General features: G+C 36.2%; 1 protein-coding gene across 1 annotated transcript in view; it reads right to left on the bottom strand.

Moving 5' to 3' along the window:
* The window catches only part of b4galt2 (UDP-Gal:betaGlcNAc beta 1,4- galactosyltransferase, polypeptide 2), a 160,058-nt gene extending 137,553 nt beyond the window's left edge, over positions 1-22,505 (bottom strand). The window contains exon 1 of the mRNA XM_065276589.1: positions 22,061-22,505. The gene's annotated coding sequence lies outside the window, so the exon portion shown is untranslated. The remainder of the gene's footprint in view (positions 1-22,060) is intronic.
* Positions 22,506-24,801: the final 2,296 nt, after the last annotated feature.

Below are 24,801 nucleotides of genomic sequence, written 5' to 3' on the forward strand. Positions count from 1 at the left end.
TCTTATGTACACGTGTGCAGTCTGTTTGCACCATTGCACCATACCACGACTCAATGGCCTTGTAGTTCAACTAAACACGGCCATTTCTGAATTGTATGTTACGTTATACATCTGAAAAACTAATTCTCCTTAACAAATTATCCTCATAACGTCACATTTAGGACATTACATGTTTGTCTTATAGGTGCACCTGTGTGTAAGCATACATAGTCTGTATGATCCTTTTTTGACCATCTCTTTCATTTTCTGGAGCGAGATGGTCTAACATTCATTGTGGCTGTGTACGGGTTTAACTGCTCAGCCTGGTAAGCGAAGTGTGAGGTTTTTGACGTTGCCTTAAAGCTCGAAACCCGGCAATTGCTGCTTGCAGCTATATTTATTATTATTATTATTTTTCCGCCATAAAACGCGTCGCCCAGCACAAACCGTAAGTCGTAGAAACTTGCCACTTGGTCAACTGGTTGTATATTAGCAGGCTACTCAGATACAGTGAATCAGCCAAATCGGCCCATAGGTGGCGCTATAGCAATGCCCGACGCGTTGGGGCTCATAACTCCTAAACCGGACATCCTACACTCAAGTGTTTGGTATCATTGTAAGCCCTGGCTCCAAACTTAAAAATTGTATATCTCCGATTTCATTTCCGGTATGCAAATTTTTTCGCTATTTTCGATTTTGTCGAAAAAAATAAAAACGAACTAGTCCTAGGTTTTTCGCCCGATCGGAATCATTCCAGTGCTAAAATGTTCCTTGGAGTTTGAATATCAATAATTATCAAAAAAAAGTTGAACTTTCGACTCACGGTCAACATGCCACGCCCACACGTCTGAATTGTGGGCAGGCACTAGAACATTATTGGCTATAACTGGGGACAGGAATGAAGTATCAACACGACACTTGGTACTTGTGATGAGAGTCATGGCCTGAGGTTTCATGCATCGTTTCGTCACAGCGCCACCTAGTGGTCATACGAATCGAATAATGCTTATAACTTAGGCTGAGATTAACGTATTTTCATGCGACGTTTTTCCTTGGAGTCCTGAATTGTTGCCGAGTCCAATGATACCAAGCATGCTAGGTTTTGCTTTACGGTTGGTTCTGCACAGGAAAATAGCGCTTAAAAAACATGCGCGAATAACTCCGCGAGGGTTCATCCGATCGACTCGAAACAACCATAGGAAGAATATTGTATTACCTTCTGAACAAAAAGTTCTATTGGCATTATGTTAAAATTTCCATCAGAAATGGCCGAAAATTGCAAAAAACGAAAAATTTACTCCAAATTTTGTGTTTTTTACACATAAATGGTTATAACTCCGCAACAAAATGATATTTTTTTACCAGATTTGATACGCTGATGTCTGAGCAGAGTCTGAGGCAATACAAAAAAAAATGGTATGCCTGCACCACTAGTTGGCCTCATAATTGAACAAAACCTTTGACGTTGAGCTAGCACAATGGTCATACAACAGTTTTTTCACTAAACTTAAGTGTATAGCCATGATACTAGCTAGATGTAACTAATTCATGACGTTGCATGCACAAGTTTTTCATAGCGCCACCTAGTGGTTATTTGTTATTTTGACTTAAAAATACTGCAACCTTATATCTAAAATCATGAGTCATCGTGGATTATGCCTTTCATGGCTTTGAGTATAATCATTGGTGGATTGCAATTCACTCCCAACCAATCAGAATTCCCTAGCAACCATTTAGCAAGAGCTGTATCTTTGTATCAGAACATCGTAGAGATATGGGGTTCGGCTCGTTTGACTTTTTTACACTATTTTAACATTTTGTGACCCAAGTTTTGCCACTGTAAGCACCACAAACATTTCCTTCAGTGTTCTATTTGTCAATGCTTCGTGAGAAGAGAGGGAGACATTTCACTGAATGATAGCACCTTTTTTGCTGATGACTTTGAACAGGTGTGTGAGGTAGCTTATTTTTTATAATTTATTTTGTACAATTCAGCAAAACTACACAGGCATGTCCTTAAAGGTCTTAAGGTCCCAAATCGCTTGAACCCGACTCAATGGCCTTGTAATTCAACTAATCACGGCCATTTCATTTCAGGTGCACCTGTGTGTAAGCTACATAGTCTGTCTGAACCGTTTCTGACCATCTCTTACGTTTTTCTGGATGCGATGTGGTGTATCAGCCTGGTCGACGACATCTGACATGTTGTATGTGCTTTAATGCTCGAAACCCGGTAAACGCTGCTTGCAGCTTTAATTTTTATTTTTATTGTCAAAAATGACAATCGTTTCGCTAGATAAGACCCTTATGCCTCGTTTGGGATCGTTTAGAGTCTTTTGAAACTCCGTTGAAAAAAAAATGTTAAGTGTTGAGTTAAGTGTTAAGTGGTGGTGTCTATTAAAGTCCATTCAAATGAGAAAAATCCTGCAATGTTTTCCTCAAAAAACATAATTTCTTCTGGACTGAACAAAGAAAGACATCAACATTTTGGATGACATGGTGGTGAGTAAATTATCTGGATTTTTCTTTTAAGCAAACGGAATATTCCTTTAAGTTTTCGGAAGAGCCTACGTTGTCTCAGAAGAGGCAGCCGTAGCTTCACTATGCGTTTCGTAAGGGAGGAGTGAGCTGGGGACTGAGGCGCTGGTTGCAATTCACAATCCGCTAGATGTTACTAAAATCTACACTAGTATGGTCCTTATAATAGGTCCTTTTTTTTTAAATGTTCAACTCTCACCCCCTAAATGTCTACGGATATTAATAAAAACACACTGTGCAAAATTTTGAATTGTTCCTACAATATCTAGAGGTTGCCCAAAGCCTTTGAATATTTCCGAAATTACGTATTTTTGCAAAAACTGTACCATTTAAAAATGCACAACACACACAAGACTTGCTTCTTGGAGGGTAACTTTGTTCCAGTTATTTCTGTCTCTTCTGATCCGAGTAACCATATAGCGTACTTGCTTTGTGTTGCCTTAGCCATTGTCTCATTATATTGTGTATATTGTGCTTCATTCACATTAAAGCGTTCTTGCTTTGAAAGACATATCACAACTAAAACAAGAGTTTTAATAGCTTGGAGCATGGTCAAATAAGTCCATTGCTGCCATATATTATTAAACAATTATACATGCTATCAGAAAGTATCACATAATACACAAATGTGTTAAACTTCAAAGGTCTTGAGCAACCTCTAAATATTAATGAACACTAAAAAATGTTTGTCCAATTTTGTATTTATTTATTCAAACATATTGGTGGGTTAGGGCAGGAATTTTTAAAAGTTGAAAAATAAAGACCACCCTAATCTACACAGTGCAACTTTGAAGCTACTCTATGGCCATAATTGGGACATTGTGACCATAAGCACAAGGGCAACCACTATTGTATAAAATTATGGACTTACAGTAATGAGGAACAATTGTATATGAACACAAAAACACATGTATTTATTTAGTTAGTTACACTGAATAGTTAGTTCAGTGTAACTAACTTGATTCGTGATTTATGTATGTCTATTTTTATGGCTATATACAGTATTCATCAGGAGAACTGGTTAATCTGTACACACACACGTTGGGGAAACTGCAATTTCATCTCCAATTTACCTAACTGTGAGAGGAAAACACGCAAACTCCACACAGAAAGACCTCCATTAAAGCCACTAAAAACACTTTAAACCAAAACAATTGAGTGGGAATTGCATTGTACACCGTTTTAAGTTATAAAGCATCAGCTAAATTGGAAAATAAACCTGGTGAAGCACTGTGAAGGAGACTCCATAAAGAAACATCTGGTGAAGCGGGAGAGCTATCTTGTGCTTCAGAAATCACATCTGCATCAGGAAATGACAGATTAAGTCATCACCCACTGCCTGAAGCTCTTTCTAACAATATATTCATCACTTTGTCGCTCTCTCTCTCTCTCTATTGCCCACACATACACACGACACTATAACTCCTGTCTGTAATCGTGATATTATAATTGACAGGATGGACATTCGGGGAGATTTAAGTGGGCGGCCTTTTCAGTTTTTTATCCAAAGAGACTTAGCTATACAAAGGGCATTAAAGCTATACATTATACACTATGACTTACAGTAAGTTTAAAAAATATATATTAGTTATCGATTTACAAAATGCCAAGCCAAATGTAGATGTAATTATGAGATTTTATGATATAGGTTATTCAGATCCTGATACTGGTAAGATGACTTGTAACATAAACATGTCCAAAGCTGTTTTTCTTATTTATCACTTAAAACCATGTAGGCCTACAAAACTTTTAAGTAGTTGTTGGTTTTCCTCCGAGATTAAAAAGCCCTACAGCCCCCCTCCAGCTCTCATTCAACATACAGTCGATGGAAAATATAATTCATGTGAGGACTGACGTGCATCTCTGGGCACTTCTAATTCTCATGATAGAAAAACTCACACTTTCTTATCAAGCCTAATTTTCATACAGCATGCTAAGACTTGACACGGATTTCAATCCATGCAGCTCCTAAGAGAAATTAATTAGGCCTGGAGACACCGGTCAGGTCCTGACTTTGATGTTTAAAAGCGAGAGCATCTTTAATAGGGTGTCACCATGAAGTGAGCCACTCGAAAGACAAGCAACTTCATCATAAACGTATGACGGACTACAGCTGTCAGTGGCGCTATGATCAGAACAAAAGAACAGTTCAGTGAAAACAAACTTCTGTATCTTCTAAGTTATGGACTTCTAAAAATATGTAACTACTACCATGTTTAAATGAACATGATAACATCACAAACAGGTTTTGAAACCATATTGGTAGCTAGCACCTACAACTCAACCCACACACCACACTACTAACTGTTAATAAAAAAGGACAGTCTGTTTTTTTACACAGCACTGTACTGATTAGTAAGGGATAATGTAGAGGCAGCCGGTAGTTATTGGGAAATAAGCCCCGACAGTGTGATCAGGACCCTACCGGCTGCCTCTACATTATCCTGCTTATTACACGGCTACTTGCCACATAAGAAAAAAACTGGACATGAATATGAATTTTAAACATTTTATTGGCATATTTGTTTTAAATTAACATTTTTATCCTTCCGCGAAACTTTGCATAGATGCATAGAATGATCGTAATACCTTATTAAGATCCTCTGCTTCATACTTGTCTCCATTTTTTCTCTTTTAGCCAGTCTTTGAGAAGTCTTAATGCCCATTCTGTATTTTTTTGTGTGTTGGCTTCGTAGCTGTCATGCTCTATTTTGTCAAGTTCAGTCTCAGTAAGCTCTCTGTGTCTTGTCGTGGTTGTCCAGTGTTTGTCACAAGATGGCGCCAAACAGATAAAGATCTTATTGATCTTTATTGGCGCGGAGCGATTTTACTCGTGCAAGTAGTCCGGCTATGCGTTATTAATATGGAGCGGTTATTATTTGAAAATAACGAACCTGCAAATGTCTCAACTGACCAATCAGAATCAAGCATTCCAGAGAGCCGTGTAATAAAGCTATTTAACAGATGTTTACATACACTCCACTCCACATCACACAATAATATCTGATTTTACATCCATAACTCCAAGCTTAAAGTCTAAAATTACTCTCTTAATTTACACATATTTAATTCCTAATGCTGGATGGTTTTTTTTGTTGTTGTTCACAACTCACTTGTTTGTCCTGGGCTATTTAACTGTCAGTTACACCTAAATGCTGGGTCATTTTCAACCTAGTGTTGGGCCAAACATTAGATTTTTAGGGGGTTTGTCTGGCTTGGTTTGTCCCTTTTTGACCCAATGTTAGTCGAAAGCAACCCAGCATTTTTAGAGTCTATATAAGGAGCTTAGATGCAAATGCCGCTTCTGTCAAAAATGAGATTTTGAACAAAATGCTCTCGGCATGTATTAAATGTTCATGATCAAATACAACCGCTTCAAAATTGTGAGGTCTTTGCCCAAAAAGCTTACATGCACATAGATTTTGGATGCTCCGATCAGGATTTGTGCAGCACATTATAACAGTATTCCTAAAAAACAGGATTCTAATTAAATTCCTACAAATACCAGGGGTCTCATTTATAAAGTGTGCGTACACACAAAACTGAGCTGGAAACGTGCGTATACCAGTTACCAAAGGAGCCAAATTTCAATAACCTATTCTTTCACATGTTTGCATAGAATGGTTTACCAAAACTAAGTGAGCTTCTCCACTGGGTGCAGTACGTAGTACCCGATACTTTTTTTAGTACCACCTCGGTCGGGGTTCCAAGCGACTCGAGCTGATACCAAAACGTGAAGCGAAAACACTGTAGCTCACTGATTGGTCTGAGAGAATCGTCACTACCAGAGAAATAAATAAATGTATGGGAATGTACAACAACGCTCTCACTTGTATGATGTCACAGCAGTAGGCAGCGCAAATATAACGACACGCCTATAATCCCTCCCACTCCGAAGTGATACAAAAATCGATGGAAAAGCTAACCAAGCCAAAGTGAGGTGAGCTGACCCGACCTGACCTAAACCAAACCGTGGAGTACTATGCGATGGAAACGCGCCATAACTGTCACTGTGTTGATCTTTTACTATACAATCACTGGGGACACCAGTTTTGGCTTTAAACTTTTAGGAAGGATCCTACATTTTATAAATGAGACCCCAGGTTATTTTTAAACTGAAGTTGGGTCAAAAAGGGACAAACCCAACCATTGAGTTTTTAATTAACCTATGCTGGGTTGTTTTAGCCCAAAATGCCGGACTGTTTCAAGTATGGACATTTAACTTTAATTTAACCCAATGCTTGTGATTGTCAATTTTTGTCCCATGGATTAAAATAGCCAGTGTTCACTCTTAAAAATGAAGGTGGTTAAAAAGTTCATTGTGATGCCATAAAATTACCTTTTTTGATTTCTCAAAGAACCATTTAGTTAAACCATTTAATTTTATACATTTTTTTAAAATGTATAACTTTTTTCATCTTTAAGAAGCTTCTGTGAAACAAAAAGTTTCTTCAGGTGTGTTTTAAAAACTCATTTAGACTGAAAAGGTCTTTTTAAGGCATCATAAAGCACCTTTATTTGTATTTTTAGAGTCTAGGGTTGATGGCTTTTTTTATGCATCCAAGGACTGTTTTGTGCAGTATTACACTCTAGTACCGATTTCAATAAAGTGAAACATTTCTATTGAGAATTCTGAAATAAAAATCAAAACACATTCTTGTCATTGGTGCATTAAAGTGCCCATATTATGAAAAACTCACTTTTTCTGGGTTTTGGGGTGTTATTTTGTGTCTCTGATGCTCCCACACGCATACAAACTTGGAAAAAAATCCATCCATGCTGTTTTGAGTGAGATACAGGTTTCTGAATGTCCTCTGCCTTGAGTCTCAGATTGCGGGAGTTCAAACTCAGCTCCGTTGTGACGTAACAAAAAGTTTCGTCACATTCAGTTTGAATTTTCCCGCCCACCACCCCACTCGCAGGTCTCCACCCACCAGGTAGCTAGAGAGCATAGAGCAGTCACTTGAATGAGACCCTCTGTGCTGTTATCATGTCTCACGGAAATAACAGCGCTATTTGGATATTATGGATTATACTCCCACCTACTTTTAAAAACAAAGTTTTAACGCGAGGTTATTGGAACCCGGAGTAATCTTATATACAGTGTGTTACGACGCAAACAGTCCTCAGATTGTAGGCGATAAGACCTTCATGCGAAATCTGATGTAAACAACAGACTATGTATCTATATTTCACGGATTATAAGCATTTGTGGACAAAATTGGTAATTGGATGTATTTGATTGGACTTTCATGGATCATTCGCACATCTGAAACAGACTGGATTCGATTCGCGATCTTTGTATATCAACAAAAAAAGGTAAGAAGTCACGTTGTATTTTGCATGTTGTCATCTTCTGTCACAAAATACTACATTTATGATGCTAGAGCTAAAAGCTTTTTGCCAAACTAACCGAGACCGTATGCCCCGGCTTTTCTGACGAGGCGAGCCTCTAATAACTTTACGGTCCGCATAGATATATACACGGTCCGGACCTCCCGCTAGCTTCTAGCAATTAGCACGCGGTCCACAAGCAGTATACATCCCCCCCCGGGTCTTAATTTCTGTAATTTGCGAAAATAATGCGTTTGAAAATGTTTTATAATGGGAATATGTTAGCATTGTCCAGGGAAAACGAGTTTATTGTTGTGACTGCTAACGTAACATCACAATTTACTCTGGAATCATTGTGTGTCATATGTTTCTTCTCCTGTAGTGTACTTATTAGTGATACTTTTCTGCATGATTTGTCTGTTGGCAACATAAACCGTTAATATTAATAATAATAATATATAAAATAATAACACAGTATGGTCTGTACTGCTCACGATACCACTGAGCATGCGCACGATCACATGACGTTAGTAGTGGGGCGTGATCAAAGGAGCAGTAGCTCATAAATATGTAAGACTAGCTCAAAACGGCACAATCTAAACTGCCCTGAAAAAGAGGCTACTAGAGATGGGTAACAATCTTTTCCTACAAGCTTTTTCGAGCAAACAACTTTTGAAACATGCTTGATGGAACTCATACACCGATATAACTTGTGGAAAAGCAGTCATAAGATGGGCACTTTAAAAGCATTATTGCTTTATGGCAGTATATTTGAAACTGGGAAAGATGCTTGTTCATTTAAATTAGGTCACACATAATATAGTGTGACAATATATTATGAGTATTATGTAAGACAGTAATTTACATGTCAGACCACAATAAAACAGCCGCACTTTAAGCTTATTATACTTAGAGAGCATGACAATAGTTGATAAACAGGACATGTTGAAGCACATATAAAAGACAGACAAAGGCAGAAATCGCATCCATTAAATAACAATCGCAACTGCGTAGATGAGGGTCAGTATCATGATATGTCATGTCAGCGCAACATAAAAAAGCTTTATAATGGTCCAGGCAGCAGGCTACGAGAGCAGAGCTAAGAGTCTTTGGCCTCTGGCTGTCATTTCATTACCCTGAATACCAGCCTCCCTGTGGACATAACATCAGTCACCTTACACTGGCTTAAACCTGCTCTCTACAGCAACCTAACAACACACAATGAGACTAACTAATGTAAAAATCATGTTATTTTCTTAAGGGATAGTGCAAGCAAAAACCAAACATCTGTTGTCGTTTCCATCAAAACCATGAGACAAAATATATTTTTGTGGACCACAAAAAAAAGAAATAAAGAATGAAGCATATTAATACTGAAATTTTCAATAATAATAAAAACGTACAATAAATACAATAATGAATTTTGATGCCAATTCTGAGGCATAGTATATTGTTGAGACAATGTACATTTGTGAGATTTTTGGTTCTTTTTCTCAAAAGAAATATCTGAGATGCTGGCAACTTAAGTAAAAGTTTAAATTGGTCTCAATGTAATCTCATTGATGTCTAAGCGATGTTGTGTATGATTTTTCTTTCTTGTGGGAATGCAGCTCTTTTTCAACACAATGAAAGAAAATGCCTTCTCCCTGCTATTAATGTTACACTATAGTCACTAGAGTGAATTTTTATTGTAGGTGAACTGTCCTTTTAAAGCCTCATACTGTAGGAGAGATAAGTGGAGTCAGAGGATTGACTCTTAATTTGAGTGCCACTCTTGCTTCTAGATGATAATCTTAAGTGGAAACAATAAGACTATACACCATAATGAAACAGATTCAGTAAAGGAATACATGAAGAGTTTCGAGGCAAAAGCCACAAAACACCACCTCCGTCAAAAATGATATGATGATTGTAACCGAATGCTCTCGACACTTACTATGCAGCCATTAAGTCGTTTTGTATCAAATCCACAGGTCATTCAGAAATAGGGGTTTTCAGGCAGAATCCATTAAGGCTATGTTTACATTAATGCGTTTATCCTTTAAAACGAGTTACTTTTGCTAGGTTTACGCCTTTCATCTACACTACATCACCGTTTTCGAACCTCATAAACTACACTACATCACCGTTTTCGACCCTCATAAACGGATTCGTTCAAACGCTGAAGACCCTGTTTGCCTAAGGCCATGTTTACACTAGAGCATTTGCGTTTTAAAACGGCATTTTAAAATGAAAACGATCCTCGTTTATACTGGCATTTTAAAAAGAATCTTCATCCACACTATACACCATCATAAACGCATGAAACATGACCAATCACATAACTGGGTGTGCGCATAAAAGTGTAAAATAACTTATTACTCTAATAATAGCTTACCTTTGCGCGTTTGCAGCCCAGGGGTGTGCGATATTGACAAATGTCATACATGGGTCCTTTGCTGGCAACTATAACAGACACTATTTTTTACCTATAAAAATGTGTTTGGGAAAGTCTTATACTGTTCTAGCTCCCCCCTACAACATATTAATATGATTAATAGGTTAATTTTGATCTTATAACTAAACAGAAAGGTCTTTATGATTTAAAAAGAAAGCTTTCAAGTGAACAGTACTAAACAGTAGCGAACTTGAAGCAAAAATAAATTTTAGCAAATGCAAACTTCAATCAAACATAGTAAGAGGTGAAGTATTAATTTAGCCTACCAGAAATGCTTATGCAGAAATAGCTAAAAGCAAGCGCCTAAGAGCATTATATATTAATGACTTTGAGTTTATTGTTTTTATTAATATATATTCACAAAACTTATCAACAAAACATCGATTCAAATTAAGAGACAAATTATCTGAAACGAAATTCATTTTAACTCTTTCCCCGCCATTGACGAGATATCTCGTCAATTAAGAGAAAACGCTTCCCCGCCAATGACGAGATTTTCCGTCTTTCCGCAATACCGCTATTATCCACCAGGTGGCGCCCTTCCGCAACTTTTTAAAACCGGAAGTATTGCCCTATGGCAAGCTGCTGCATGTCCGTGTCTGTTTTAAAGATCGCTCTGAATGGGATCTCTATCAAAAGTCCGTCATAAAAATGGAATTATCTCTGCTTTTTGCTCAAAATATGGTGTTTTTGCAAAAACCTACCCATATTCAAAAGCTGATTGCAAAAGAACCACTAAAGGTAGGATGAAACGTTTTTTTTTGTTTGAAAGCAGAGGGTCTGTTCTTTCATTTGGTATATTGTATGTTTATATATTTAAAGAAGAAAATATTCTGGAAGGCATTAAACTTTGGTGAAAATCATGAAAAACGCTGGCGCTGGCTGGCAACTTTTTTTAAAAACGCTGGCGGTGAAAGAGTTAAAGTAGCAAACAAAACTTACATTAAACTGGAAAATAATGTCTGACCCATTACAATTCTCCCTTCATATTGGCCTTTACAACGCCCTATTTGGCGTTTAAAATTACAGTCTATCTTTTGTAAGCTAACTAAATTTAAACAAAACATACACACATTAAACCCAACAATACTCAAACATTCATATAAAACAGACATTATCTATAAGGATACATGTTAAACCAATCCGATATAGCGTTTATAATAGCTGGTTGGTAGATGTTTACTATTTTTGGCAAAACCTCCGTAACAAACCAACATTTACATGAATAAAATAATTTTTACTTTGAAAATGCGCTGTCACGTTAACATCATCTGTTCGTTTACATAAGACTCCGTCTACGTTCATTTACACTCAGAGCAAAGTCTGAGTTCTCAAACTAAAACAGGGTCTTCAGCGTTTGCGAACGAATCCGTTTATGAGGGTCGAAAACGGTGATGTAGATGAAAGGCGTAAACGTAGCAAAAGTAACGCGTTTTAAAGGATAAACGCATTAATGTAAACATAGCCTAGTTTGAGAACTCAGACGTTGCTCTGAGTGTAAATGAACGTAGACGGAGTCTTATGTAAACAAACAGCTGATGTTAACATGACAGCGCATCATTTTCAAAGTAAAAATTATTTAATTCATGTAAATGTTGGTTTGCAACGGAGGTTTTGCCAAAAATAGTAAACATCTACCAACCAGCTATTATAAACGCTATATCGGATTGTTTTAACATGTATCCTTATAGATAATGTCTGTTTTATATTAATGTTTGAGTATTGTTGGGTTTGAGTATTGTTGTAATGTGTTTATGTTTTGTTTAAATTTAGTTAGCTTACGAAAGATAGACTGTAATTTTAAACGCCATATAGGCGTTGTAAAGGCCAATATGAAGGGAGAATTGTAATGGGTCAGACATTATTTTCCAGTTTAATGTAAGTTTTGTTTGCTACTTTAAAATGAATTTCGTTTCAGATAATTTGTCTCTTAATTTTAATCGATGTTTTGTTGATAAGTTTTGTGAATATAAATTAATAAAAACAATAAACTCAACGTCATTAATATATAATGCTCGTTTAGGCGCTATTTCTGTGTTGCTAGCGGAGGACGTGCACGGACCTCGCACACTTTTAAAAATTAATGCAATAAGCATTTCTGTAGGCTAAAGCAATACTTGACCTCTTACTATGTTTGATTGAAGTATGCATTTGCTGAAATTTATTTTTGCTTCAAGTTCGCTACTGTTTAGTACTGTTCACTTGAAAGCTTTCTTTTTAAATCATAAAGACCTTTCTGTTTAGTTATAAGATCAAAATTAACCTATTAATCATATTAATATGTTGTAGGGGGAGCTAGAACAGAACAAGACTTTCCCAAACACATTTTTATAGGTTCAAATATAGTGTCTGTTATAGTTGCCAGCAAAGGACCCATGTATGACTTTTTGTCAATATCGCACACCCCTAGGCTGCATAAACGCGCAAAGGTAAGCTATTATTAGAGTAATAAGTTATTTTACACTTTTATGCGCATGCCCAGTTACATGATTGGTCATGTTTCATGCATTTATGGTGGTGTATAGTGTGGATGAAGATTCTTTTTAAAATGCCAGTATAAACGAGGATCGTTTTCATTTTAAAATGCCGTTTTAAAACGCAAATGCTCTAATATAAACAGGCCCTAAGAGTCTGATAAAAAATGCTTATTAACAAGAAATCATGCCAGACACAGGTTTTGCATCTGAACTCTTATGGATCTGAAACAAGACCCTGATAAGTCAAGCAATTGGCACGTTTCCTTTATACAACTCCTATAAGTCACTTGGAAAAACACAGTATTGACATGATATATTAGATATGTGCCTTGTTCTCCATCCTTTCAAAATGTTGTCAACATTTCAATGTTAAGGTGAAGTGTGCAATTTTTGTTAAAATGTCAGTAACTTTCGATAATGTATATGTTGATTTCTTAAACACTGTGGAGCTATCAAACAGCACTCCACAATGTTAACCCTCACCCAAATAAATAAATACACTTAACCTAAACCATTTCTCCATTACGCATGCGAATTGCATTATATCTCTCATTCAACAAGAAATTTTGAGTTGAATCAATGCATTTTAGCTTTATTTAAGTATCTGAATTTGAAAATGTTACCCATCATGCATTGTGGCATGCATAAATTAACTGCTATTGTTATATCAGTGTTGCTTTGCTGTTTGCTTTTTTCTTTATACTACTGCAGTTGTTTTTATTATCATTGTTGCTTATTATTTGTGTGGTAAAGTCAAGAACTTATCTTTTCACTTCATGAGATTTGATTCCTGTCACCATTCTTGAGACTTGTGTGTTGAGGTCTCTTTGTGAAGTTGATACCTTTGCTTTACTTGATGTTACTTTGCTTTGCAAGGTTATCTTAACATTGCAAGTTTTTTACAACTGAAAAAGTTTCTCATATTGTTATCTGACAACTTGTAGAACAGGAAATGTTTAGGTAATCTAACAAGGATATATTATCAGTGAACAAAACATTTAAATTGCCTGTTCAGCTAATTAGATTAAAATTACTTGTTTGTTTTAAGGGCAGTGAGTTACCTTATGTTTTTTAAGTTGAATCAACTTAAAAAAGGGTTTACAGTAAGTAGCTCAGGCGTAGCAGTGCAAAGGGTCCCCAGAGGTCACACATACTGATAAATAACCCCCTGAATGCACCATAGTCACCATGGATACCCAAAACAGCTAATTTTTGTTTACACCTACAAAGTGTCAATTTTAACATGCTATAATAAATGATCTATATGGTATTTTGAACTAGAACTTCACATACAAACTCTGAAGACACCAAATATTTATTTGACATCTTTAAAAAGTATTTTGAAATGTTCCCTGTTAAATACTTGATTACTTGGTAAAATCGGTATTTTTTTAATAACCTATAAACCAATAAGAAAAACTAGTGGAAACTATTTTACACTCAAGCATCAGAACATTTCAGGTTGCAATTGTCAGGATCCTGAATGTCATTATATGTGTTTTGTCTTGTTTCTAGTACCAGGATCCTGACACCCTCATATAAGTGTTTGTGTGGAGAGTCACGTGACCTATTTGTTATGTGTGGCACGTGCTCTCATGTCTTTAGTCTTAACCTTACCCTCCTGTATCCTGATTATGTATGATTAGTTTCCTCACCTGTTGGTTATTGTCCCCTAATTAGTTCCCCTATTTAAATGCCATTGTGTCTCTTGTCTTTGTGGTATCATTGTATGTACGTGTGTCATGGTTAGGAGTCTGTCTCGTTTTGCCCTGTTTGTTATTATTTTATTCTTGCCTTGTTTACCCCCTCGAGGGTGTTTTTGTTATAAAATAAAAGTCTTTTGAGTTGAGAGCTGTCTGCACTTGGGTTCATCCACCCCCATTCCTGACAGCAATTGCATTATTCAAGCTTCAAGAGGTTTTGGCATTCGGCTAATAAAAGCTGTCAAGCTCAAAGTGAGATAAAAATCTGATACAACACAACCCTGACAACTAAAAAGGCTAAAATTAGCTTAATGACATACTGTATACAGTGATAGGACTGTAAATTTTGTCACACATATATCGTCACACATTCCTTAACTTAAGACTTTTTACATCAAAGGGGACATTTTATTGAGACTTTTTCAAAGATGTAAAATAAGTTTTCTGTGTCCCAAGAGTGTGTATGTAAAGTTTCAGCTCAAAATACCCAATAGATAATTTATCAAAGCATGTTAAAATTACCACTCTATAGGTGTGAGAATTTTTTTTTACTTTTTTTGGGTGTGTCCCTTTAAATGCAAATGCGCTGATGAAATGCAAGGGACGTTTATAAGATCACCTTTCTGCGTAACATATGGAGCAAAAATCTGAATTAACTATTTTTTTCACATGCTTGCAGAAAATGGTTTACCAAAACTAAGTTACTGTGTAGGTTTTTTCACATTTTCTAGGTTGATAGAAGCACTGGGGACCCAATTATATCACTAAAACATGGAAAAAAGCCAGATTTTCATGACATGTCCCCTTTAAAAGTCAAGCTTCTTTTCGGTTTACAGGATTCCTCTGGGTGAGACGATAAGGTGACATCAGTTTCCCATTATACTGAATAGCACTCTGCTCGCTTGAAGCCTATATTTTCAAACAAACTCACTGCTGTGGTATAAATATCACTTACAGCATCCTGTGGTCTATTTTACCTCCAAAGCACCTTTGTTATTTGACACAGGGCCACGGAACAGCCATTTTTAAAGTCTTGTTTGTTATCATTTAAAGATTAGATTTATACTTTAAAGATGTGAGGTCAAATGGTACCTCAAAATTCAACGCATAGCATACTAGCTTAAAGGTCGGAAAAGTACAGAGGTGTAAATAAAAGAAAGAAACGGAGGAGAAAAAACAGAGAAAATTCAAAGATGAATCCCTGCTGAGGAACAGTTTTTAGCTGGTCAGGTTGGAAGCTTGACAAAGCCGATTGGCTGGTTTTAGCTGGAAGTAGCTGATCTAAGGTGGTCCTCCCAATCTGGTCAAGATGGTGGGTCAGATGCTTTTAGCTGGACGGGCCACTGGTCTTTTTGCCTGACCAGCTTAAACCAAGCGGGGAGACCAGCTTAGGTTGGATTTAACTGATTTTTAGCAGGGGAGTTCTGTTTTTAAATCAGGATATGATACAAAAAACATTAGGTGTTGGTAAGACTTTTAATATAATTGCCCTGAATGGGGGTCAAGATCTATCATTAAAGGAAATGTGAATGTTTATGTCTTGTAAGTAAAATTATGTTTGTGAGGAATTTTTTTCATATTTTGACTTTAATCAGTGATCGGTGCAGTTCAAAGTTCAAATCTGGCATCAAATATCATTGGTTCTTACGTCAACTAGAAAACTGGTCAAAAGACAAACGATAACCACTGACATTCAACAATAACAACATGCCACCATTTTTACAATATTGTATGCTAAAAACCGCCCAGATGTTATAAAACTCCGACTGTGTCTGGTTAAAGATGTCGAGAAAGTGAGTAAATCATCATTTTCATTTTGCAGGGTGCTATTATTCAATTAAAGAGCCGCTAACGCAGGTGTTTTTAGATATATAAAAATAGTCTCTGGTATCCCCAGATTGTGCCTGTAAAGTTTCAGCTGAAAATACACCACAGATCTTTCATTATACGATGTTGAACATGGCCATGTGTGGCTGCAATAAAAAATGTGCTGTTTTTGTGTGTGTCTCTTTAAATGCAAAGAAAGCTTCTGTTCCCCTCCTCTTATGCAAAGTAAGGGGTAGAGCGCTTACACATGTGCCTTGGATTACATCAAAACATGTATCTCTGGCAGAAGATTGAACTAGGCACTCATAAGGCTCATGAGTCTGTGAGCTGTCATGGTTGGGTTGTAATCATTGTGACATCACATTGATAGGAGATCCCCAACAGCCTGTTTTGCAAGACTGTTGCGGTTTAAATGAGATTACACAAAGAAGAAGAATTGATGGATTTGTATAATAACCAAATGTGCACACACACACAGAAACTCAAAAGTGCATTTTCTATGTTGGGAGGGCTTTAAAGCTCGAGTGCAAGCTAGACCAACTTCCTCTCCCATAAGAGTAATGTGCTACTTTCAGTACTCTATCTCTCAAACTATCATAGGACTAATTTGAGGCAAAAACTTTAAGCCATATGGCTAATTACAGACAGTACCATCTCAATACACAGTCCATATCTCAGCACACAAACAAGTTGACGGAAGGCATTAATGGCCGCGCTCCGGTGCTGTTACAGCTTTCGCCTGCCTCAAGTCCAGCTGCTTACTTTACTCAGAGCCAAGAGACAAATTAAACTACTGCAGCTGAAGCCTTCATTTGGATGGGCCTGTAAGTTGGCATCTGGAAAGACTTAGACATGATTATCTCCATTCACCTAAATACCCTTGCAACTCCCAAAGAAATCAACTACAGCCCACAAACACACTATGAAGGCAAAGGTGTGACCACAGTTTTATCAGAATGTCTCCTATGCATACAGCTGTCATTTACAGGCAACTAATTTAGGAAAAAGCAAGAGACAAAAGCCAGAGTACAACACAAAGAAGTCCACCTCGTGGTACCTTTGTGTCACGGGTCTTACTGTTCCCATGACAACAAATCCCATCACCCAATGGTTTTGCTCTATAAACATGCCCCATCTGTATGACCGGCGAGCAAAATACTGTTTCTATCAGCAAAACATTTCTACTATGCTAGCCATCTGTTTAGGTGTAATACATATTTCATTTCTGATAGTCTGATAGTCCACAGCAGACTTGAAAGGTCATTTATCTCTGGCAGATTAGCCAAACAGAGCAACTCTTGTTTAAAACAAAAAGCAAGTTTACCAATACCCTGTCCCAGAACCTATCAGATATTGTGGTACAGAAAGAAGGCTTTGATTGATCAATGAGAGATTGAACAGATACATTAAGAGAAAGTCATTTAAACGTACTATAGAGAACAAGTAGACCATAAAAATAGAAACGATTGACTGATTCAGAATCATTGGGGAAAAATGGTCTATTGCTCTTATATTAACTTCTTTAAATTAATTTTTTTTATTTTATAAAATAATATTAATCATTATTAGGAATGCACCAAAACAAAACTTCTGCGCCGATACTGATATTTGATTACTTAGATTGACATCTACCGATACTGATAGATACCGATAGTTTACTTGCCATTTATTAGTTTTGATTGCCAGTATATAATCTGCCCTGAACATTGGCTGTTTTTATGGGTCAATGTCCGATAGTGAGACAAAATGCTTTCATCTGTCAATGCCAATTCTAGGCCGATATATCGGTGCATCATTTAAGAGCAGAACCACACTTACTGAAAATAAAGTTTGATTTTGAAAGTTTGTTTTTAAAATATCATCCAACTTTATATTACCATATTGTCCCGAATATAAGAAGACCTTTTTTTATGGAAATACCTCTCCAAAAACGATGTTGTATTATATTTGAGCTCTAGACCATAGACTGTAAAAAAAGATGGACGACGCCTGTACGCTCTCTTCCATTGGTGAAAATTGAAGCCGCCAGTGTCCTGATACAGCGCTGAAATATTGGGTACTGAGTCTGCGCAGTAGTGATTTTGGGACCAGTCCTGCGCAGTAGTGAGCAGGAAGTAAAACCCTGAAATCAAGAATCAAGACCCCGCCCTTGCAGAATGCGCATATCACAGCTGTCAATCATGAGGTGACACAACCGTTTAATAGCATTAAATAACTAGTTAAAAACAAACTTTTTTTAAAAAACAAACACTTGAATTTACATCAGCGTGATAAAAACTACAGTAAATGACAGAAATCATTAAGATAAGTGTAATTAAATTGTTTAGTAGTTGATCTCAAGTCCCATTGAATAACATGGGGAAGGTGGGGTTTATGACCTATAGTGGGACCAGTCACTGGGGGGTGATCGAGACGCTTTGGCTTCACTTTCCATGGCTTGTGCGGCACGCTTGCTCTAGACCAGTGTTTCCCAATCCTGGTCCTCGAGTACCCCCTCCCAGAAAGTTTTAGGTGTCTCCTTATTTAACACACCTGATTTAACTCATCAGCTTGTTAGGGAGACTCTTGCCGAGTCCCAATTCGCCTGCTTATACTACGATTCTAAAAGTATGTACTGTTTTTGTGAGGAAAAAGTACATACTTTTGAGTGTGTAGCAAAAGAGTATGAACGTTCTGGGACATACTTCGATGACGCCATGCAACGTGAACGAAAACTTGGTTGCCTAGTTACTCACACCACGCCATTCTTATAACTTATGTCCAATATAATTTTATTGACTATTCCCATCTTTTTTCCACATTTTACAATGTGTTCTACCAAGTTGAGGAGTGAAGCAGGGCGTCGTAGAACCAAACGCAGGTCGTTTGTGAGGCGGCTGGTTCTGACATTCATGTGCAATGTGTGTAACGAAAGCTACTTATTTTAAAGTCAAAATATTTAAAGTTTATAGTATAAGTTAACTATTGTGTAACATATTTTATACTTATGTATATAACTCAAAAATACCCCAATGAAAATGAACCATGCTTTTAATATAGTAAAAGTGTAGTAACCATGTTTCTTTGGTTGGACTAATAAAGTTAACATTTGTACAGCCACAGTATTACTACAAATAAGTTAGTTTGGTTAAGCTCCTCCCTCCCGCACGCAATGGGTTGTGGGCAATATTAGCCGTTAAGAGTGTGCATTGATCTGCACTTCGAATTCTAACCGGAAATAGTAGGCCATCCGGGTATCTTTGGGATACTCATTTCAACATACTCAATTTGGGACGTACTTATTCTACTTTCGCATACTATTTAGGACGAACAGTATGCGAATTGGGACTCAGCAATGTTTACCATTGTGGAAAGAGGCTAATGAGTTGAACCAGGTGTATTAAATAAGGAGACATCTAAAACTTTCTGGGAGGGGGTCCTTGAGTACCAGGACGATCACCATCAAAAAAAGTCAATCATACAAAAATGCGGCAGGTGGCGCCAAATTCACTTAAACAAGTTTACCTGGACTTAAGCAACCTGATAAACTACAGTTGTTTACAGTAGACTTCTACTGTTAATGAAAATTTAATAGGCTATGTGTTTTTTAACAATAAAATGGTATGTGTTATTAGTGTTATTATTAAAGCTATTATTATTATTACGTCATCATCACTATTACCGTTATTATTATTATTAAGATTACTGTTGCCGTCATCACAAAATATTATCATCATCATCTTTTAATATATTATTACAGTTGTTGTAATTATTAATAATATTAAGTTATTATTATGGACATAACTATTGTTATCATCATCATATGTAGCATTACTTTTAGCATTGTAATTATTATGGTTATTATTATTATAGCTGTCATTACAAACTATTCCTGTATTCATAACCATCTTTAGTTTTTAAACATCTTTTTAGTTTAAATATCTTTTAATTATTATTGTTCTTATTATCATTATTATTACACATACTATTTTTACTTAAATACCTATATTATTATTTGTTTATCATTTTTGCTTATTGTCATTGCTTTATAATTATTATCATAATTTCTTTTTTTTTTTACCTTGATTTCAGTTTTTTTGGTGTGTGTATTTTGTGTTCTATTTAGTCATATGTTGAATGTCTTGCACTTCTAATAATTTTTTTTATAAATGAATAAATAACAGTAAGATCAGATGGACAGCCTATGCTAATTTTTATTAAATCCATATGGGCTGCGGGTTATATATGTTAATGTTTGCCATATGAAAAGTTTTAAAGAATATGGTGAACCAAACTGTTCCCCTTTAAAGTATGAAAATTAATTTCATTTCATATTTTTGAGTCAGTATGGTACATGTCACATTGAGCAAATACAAACATTTTGACTGACAAATTGCAGAAATATCATATATGAACTGAACTGACATTAAACAGAAATAAGTTTCTTTCAAAATAGTTTTACAAAGTATTCTGATTCGTGTAATTGCCACAAATCTTCCACAATCACTGACTGTATAAATAATATATATATAGACAGCTGGATGTTAATTGGACCCCATGAACACAGTTGGCCTGAAGTGTATATGTTGTGCTCTTCTCCATAATCTACTTACCATGAGGTTAATAGGAAAATGTTTAATACACTCCATATGGTATGTTACTGATATCATATCTATAGTAGCCTTGATTTGTAAACAATTTAAAAAAAGGCTTAGTGAAGAGAATGATGCTTTGTACATATTAGGGCTGCACGATTTGGGTAATTTTTCCCATTGCGGTTATTGGTGGTAATATTGCGATGTGCGATTGCGATTATATTTGATGGTATCATGAGTCAACTTGATGGGTTTTAAGGAAAATCCACACACAGTTTAGCTAAAATGTGTATTTGCAAAACTAGAAATGTTTTCGTATTGCCACGTGATGTAGCAACTGCTCAGTGTCAGTAATCCTAAATCCAAAATATCGCCATACAACAGACATAGAGGTTTTTTTTTAGCTACCAGATCACTGTCAATCTCCTCTGCATCCATCTTCGCTCTGGTATAAGTGACGACGCACACCACACATGTGCACTGCCTTTTTTGTTCATTTTTCTTTCTTTTTTAAACAGCAAGGGAAATCATCAAACTGTTATCAGAAAGTTTGTGTTAACAAGTCCACACATTTATTTATTTAATATAATTGCAACATTTTGCTGTCATATAATCGCACAGGCTGACATTGCGATTGCGATTGCGATGCGATTAATTGTGCAGCACTAGTACATATATATATATATATAGTACTGTATATACATAATGCATACCAAAGTTTTCTCAATGCATCATTATGAAAAAGTATATAACATTTTCATAAATAAATGAAACCAGAATTACAAAACATTTGACCTATAACTATTCATGGTTTAGCTGAACACATTATAGCACATTACTACATTAAGTCTTATGTTAATCGTGTGTTTGAATGCCTATTGAAAGGTACATAAATACGTAAGCATTATAATGTTGCTTATTATTAATCTGCATATTCAACTAATTACAATATGCATTAAGAACCATTATAAATACATACAAAAAATATTTAAAATGCACAACTGATGTAATATGCATTAAAGCGATGCTCAAAGAAACTCATGTCCTGCCAAGCTGCCTATCTGTAGACACTGAGCAATACTGTACGCTGCCCATGGATGCAAAGAGCGTCGTTTAAACGAAGTCGTGCAAATGTGCATTTGTTGTTAACATTTGCTTGCAAACCAGACCCTAAAACGCGCAATTTCTTACCTTGATCCTTTGCAAACCAAGACCCTCTTCTATAAGGGATGCATCTTTGTTGTTTTCACTCCGGCTGACTGTCTATTTAGAATGAACTGTCAGTTCAGCCATTAATGTGTTAACTTTGTAAAAACAAACACTTTGCTCAAAACGTGCGTAATATCCACATGAAAAGATGAAGTCGATGGCCAGATCCCGTTATTTCTTTCTGCCCATAGCAGCGACCGATTCGTGTTTCGGAGACAAATGCACAGTGATGAAATGATGATGCCATACTGCAGGAATATCACAAATACCCATGTTGTTTAAAGTCCTACACAAAAGCGTGCAGTCCAGTGACCAGACTCAATATTTTGCCGTGTATATTCATCTGTCTGCTCTATGTTTTGGCGTGAAGAAAAAGATGAGCGAATAAAAGCAGAGAGAGGCAGGTGTTCTTTAGTACGGAGAGTCGGAGGGCTCAAACGGCAGTTCGCTTATGTGCCGCGAGAGGGCGCAGATGATAAACACAATCTCCGCGATTGCTGTGATGCCATGCGTGCTGTTTTGTTTTGATGTGTTTAGTTTTTTCTCATTGCCTGGTTAAAATACACAAATTTAACATTTCTTATTTATCAGTAACACCTCTGGTGTATTTATCTTCGTAAGATTATAATGATAATTTGGTCAACAAAATAAATTGTAAGCATGATTGAAAAGCAATTCTTACTCCCTCCACCTTGTTTGGGGAATACAAGAAAACATATTAGATGCATACAAAGGGTTTGGCATCTGAACTTTTCAAATGCTAAGTTAACGTTACCTCCCAATTTCGCCTACTTATATGCCCTTTGTGCAGTGTTTGTTATGGGAAAGTAATTTAACTAGAGTAGGCTATGCATCCTGGGACATGCTTACATGTTACGTTACGAAAATTACCGTACTCTGTGATCACAAACATCAACCTATTGTATTTAAAAAAATTATTTATTATTTATTATATAATGTTTACTAGTAAATTTGATTAATTCAGTGTCATCACTAACTTCCCTAAAAGGTAATAGGCCTATCAGACGTTACATTTTAACAAACACACACACACAAAAAAAACATCCGGGGACTTTAAGCATACTAGGATTTGGGATAGCCTACACTAATTATTCTTATTCACTTATTCACATTTCGAATAGGCTACTATTTAGGACGGATAAGCTGCAAATTGGCACGCAACCTATAATGTCATAACCAACCATTCAACAAATTTGCCCCTGCTGAATAGAAACCATAACAGAAATTCTAATGGTTAGTGTTGTGGTCAAGACCACCTAAACCGAGACCCAGTCATGACCAAGACCAAGACAGGCAGAGACCGACAAGACTTTAAAGGGTCGAGACCGAGTTAAGACCAAGACCAGTGCAAGTCACTGCATTAAAACACTTATGATAAAATGTGGAAAATGCATATGATTGTCTGTGTGTGTGTGTGTGCGTGCGTGCGTGCGTGCGTGCGTGCGTGCGTATGCCATCAGAGAAGTTGATAAAATAATCAAAGGCATTGCAGATATGTGGAAATTTATCTTTGTCTATAAGCAAATAAAAGTGAACAAACACTTAAGAGGTGAAATCAACTTATTCTGAACTGTCTTTCCATGGCTTGCCAATGCCATCCACTCAACACAATGCAGGTGTTTTAGTAATAAAATTTGAAAAATCGTCATTGGGAGAAACTTATAAAATTTCCATTAAAATACCAATGGAAACTATTAGCTTTTACCATTAAACCATTACAAAATTCCTTTTGGGACATATTCCAGTAAAATGTAATGGCCCCACCAATAGAACCCAACACATACCAGTAGAGACCAACAGAGACCATTACAGTTTCCATAACAACCAATAAAATTCCCATTAAAAACATTAAATCCAACAGAATTTCTGTGATGGTTTCTGTTTCTATTTTTTTTTTTTTTTTTTTTTGCAGGGACACCATCCCCGGCCCGCATCCCAATTTTCATACTGTCAGTACTAAATAATATTCGAAATTAGATTTGTTTCCCCTTTTAATGCACTCAGATTTAAGTACTTCCCCATAACAAAAAATAAAAACAGTACATAGTACTTCTGGGGCATAATATAAGGGATGCGTCATGCAGGCGATGAAATGTGTTGTCCTGTGGCGCCATCTGGTGGAAGTTTCAAGCACCAACTGATTTCTAAATAGAGTATTCCACATTCATTTCCATGCTCAATACCTATGACACTGATATTTGGATGCAATTTTTTTAGGAATGAAATGAATGCATACCACATTTTTAAATGAAGAGTTTCGTTGCAAAACAAGATAACTCAGAATTTCAAATGTTTGCAGTTGGTTTGTTTTTATTTAAACCTTCATAACTTAAAAAATACAGCTAAGTAGCACCATAAAATGATAACATAATAATAAACATGTTTTGACAAAAATGTTAAAAACAGAGTTATCTTGTTTTGGAACGAAACTCTTCAAATACATATGGGAACTTTTATTTAGGTCTACCTGTATTAAATGGGCAACACATCTTTTCCCAGTTTTCATGTGACATGTTCTTTTAGTAAGGCATGTTTGTTAAAACTAGTTATATTTCCTCATTAAATTTCGATCTAGTCCTGGCTTAAGCTAATCCCTTTACGGGAAACCACCCCTTTAAGTATTTAAAATGTATATATAACACAAATAATAAATTACCAGATTACATAAAAATGTTGTTGCCTAAAAATGAATTGCATTGAAC

The sequence above is a fragment of the Paramisgurnus dabryanus genome, chromosome 6 (assembly GCF_030506205.2).
Source record: "Paramisgurnus dabryanus chromosome 6, PD_genome_1.1, whole genome shotgun sequence".
Taxonomy (NCBI): Eukaryota; Metazoa; Chordata; class Actinopteri; order Cypriniformes; family Cobitidae; genus Paramisgurnus; species Paramisgurnus dabryanus.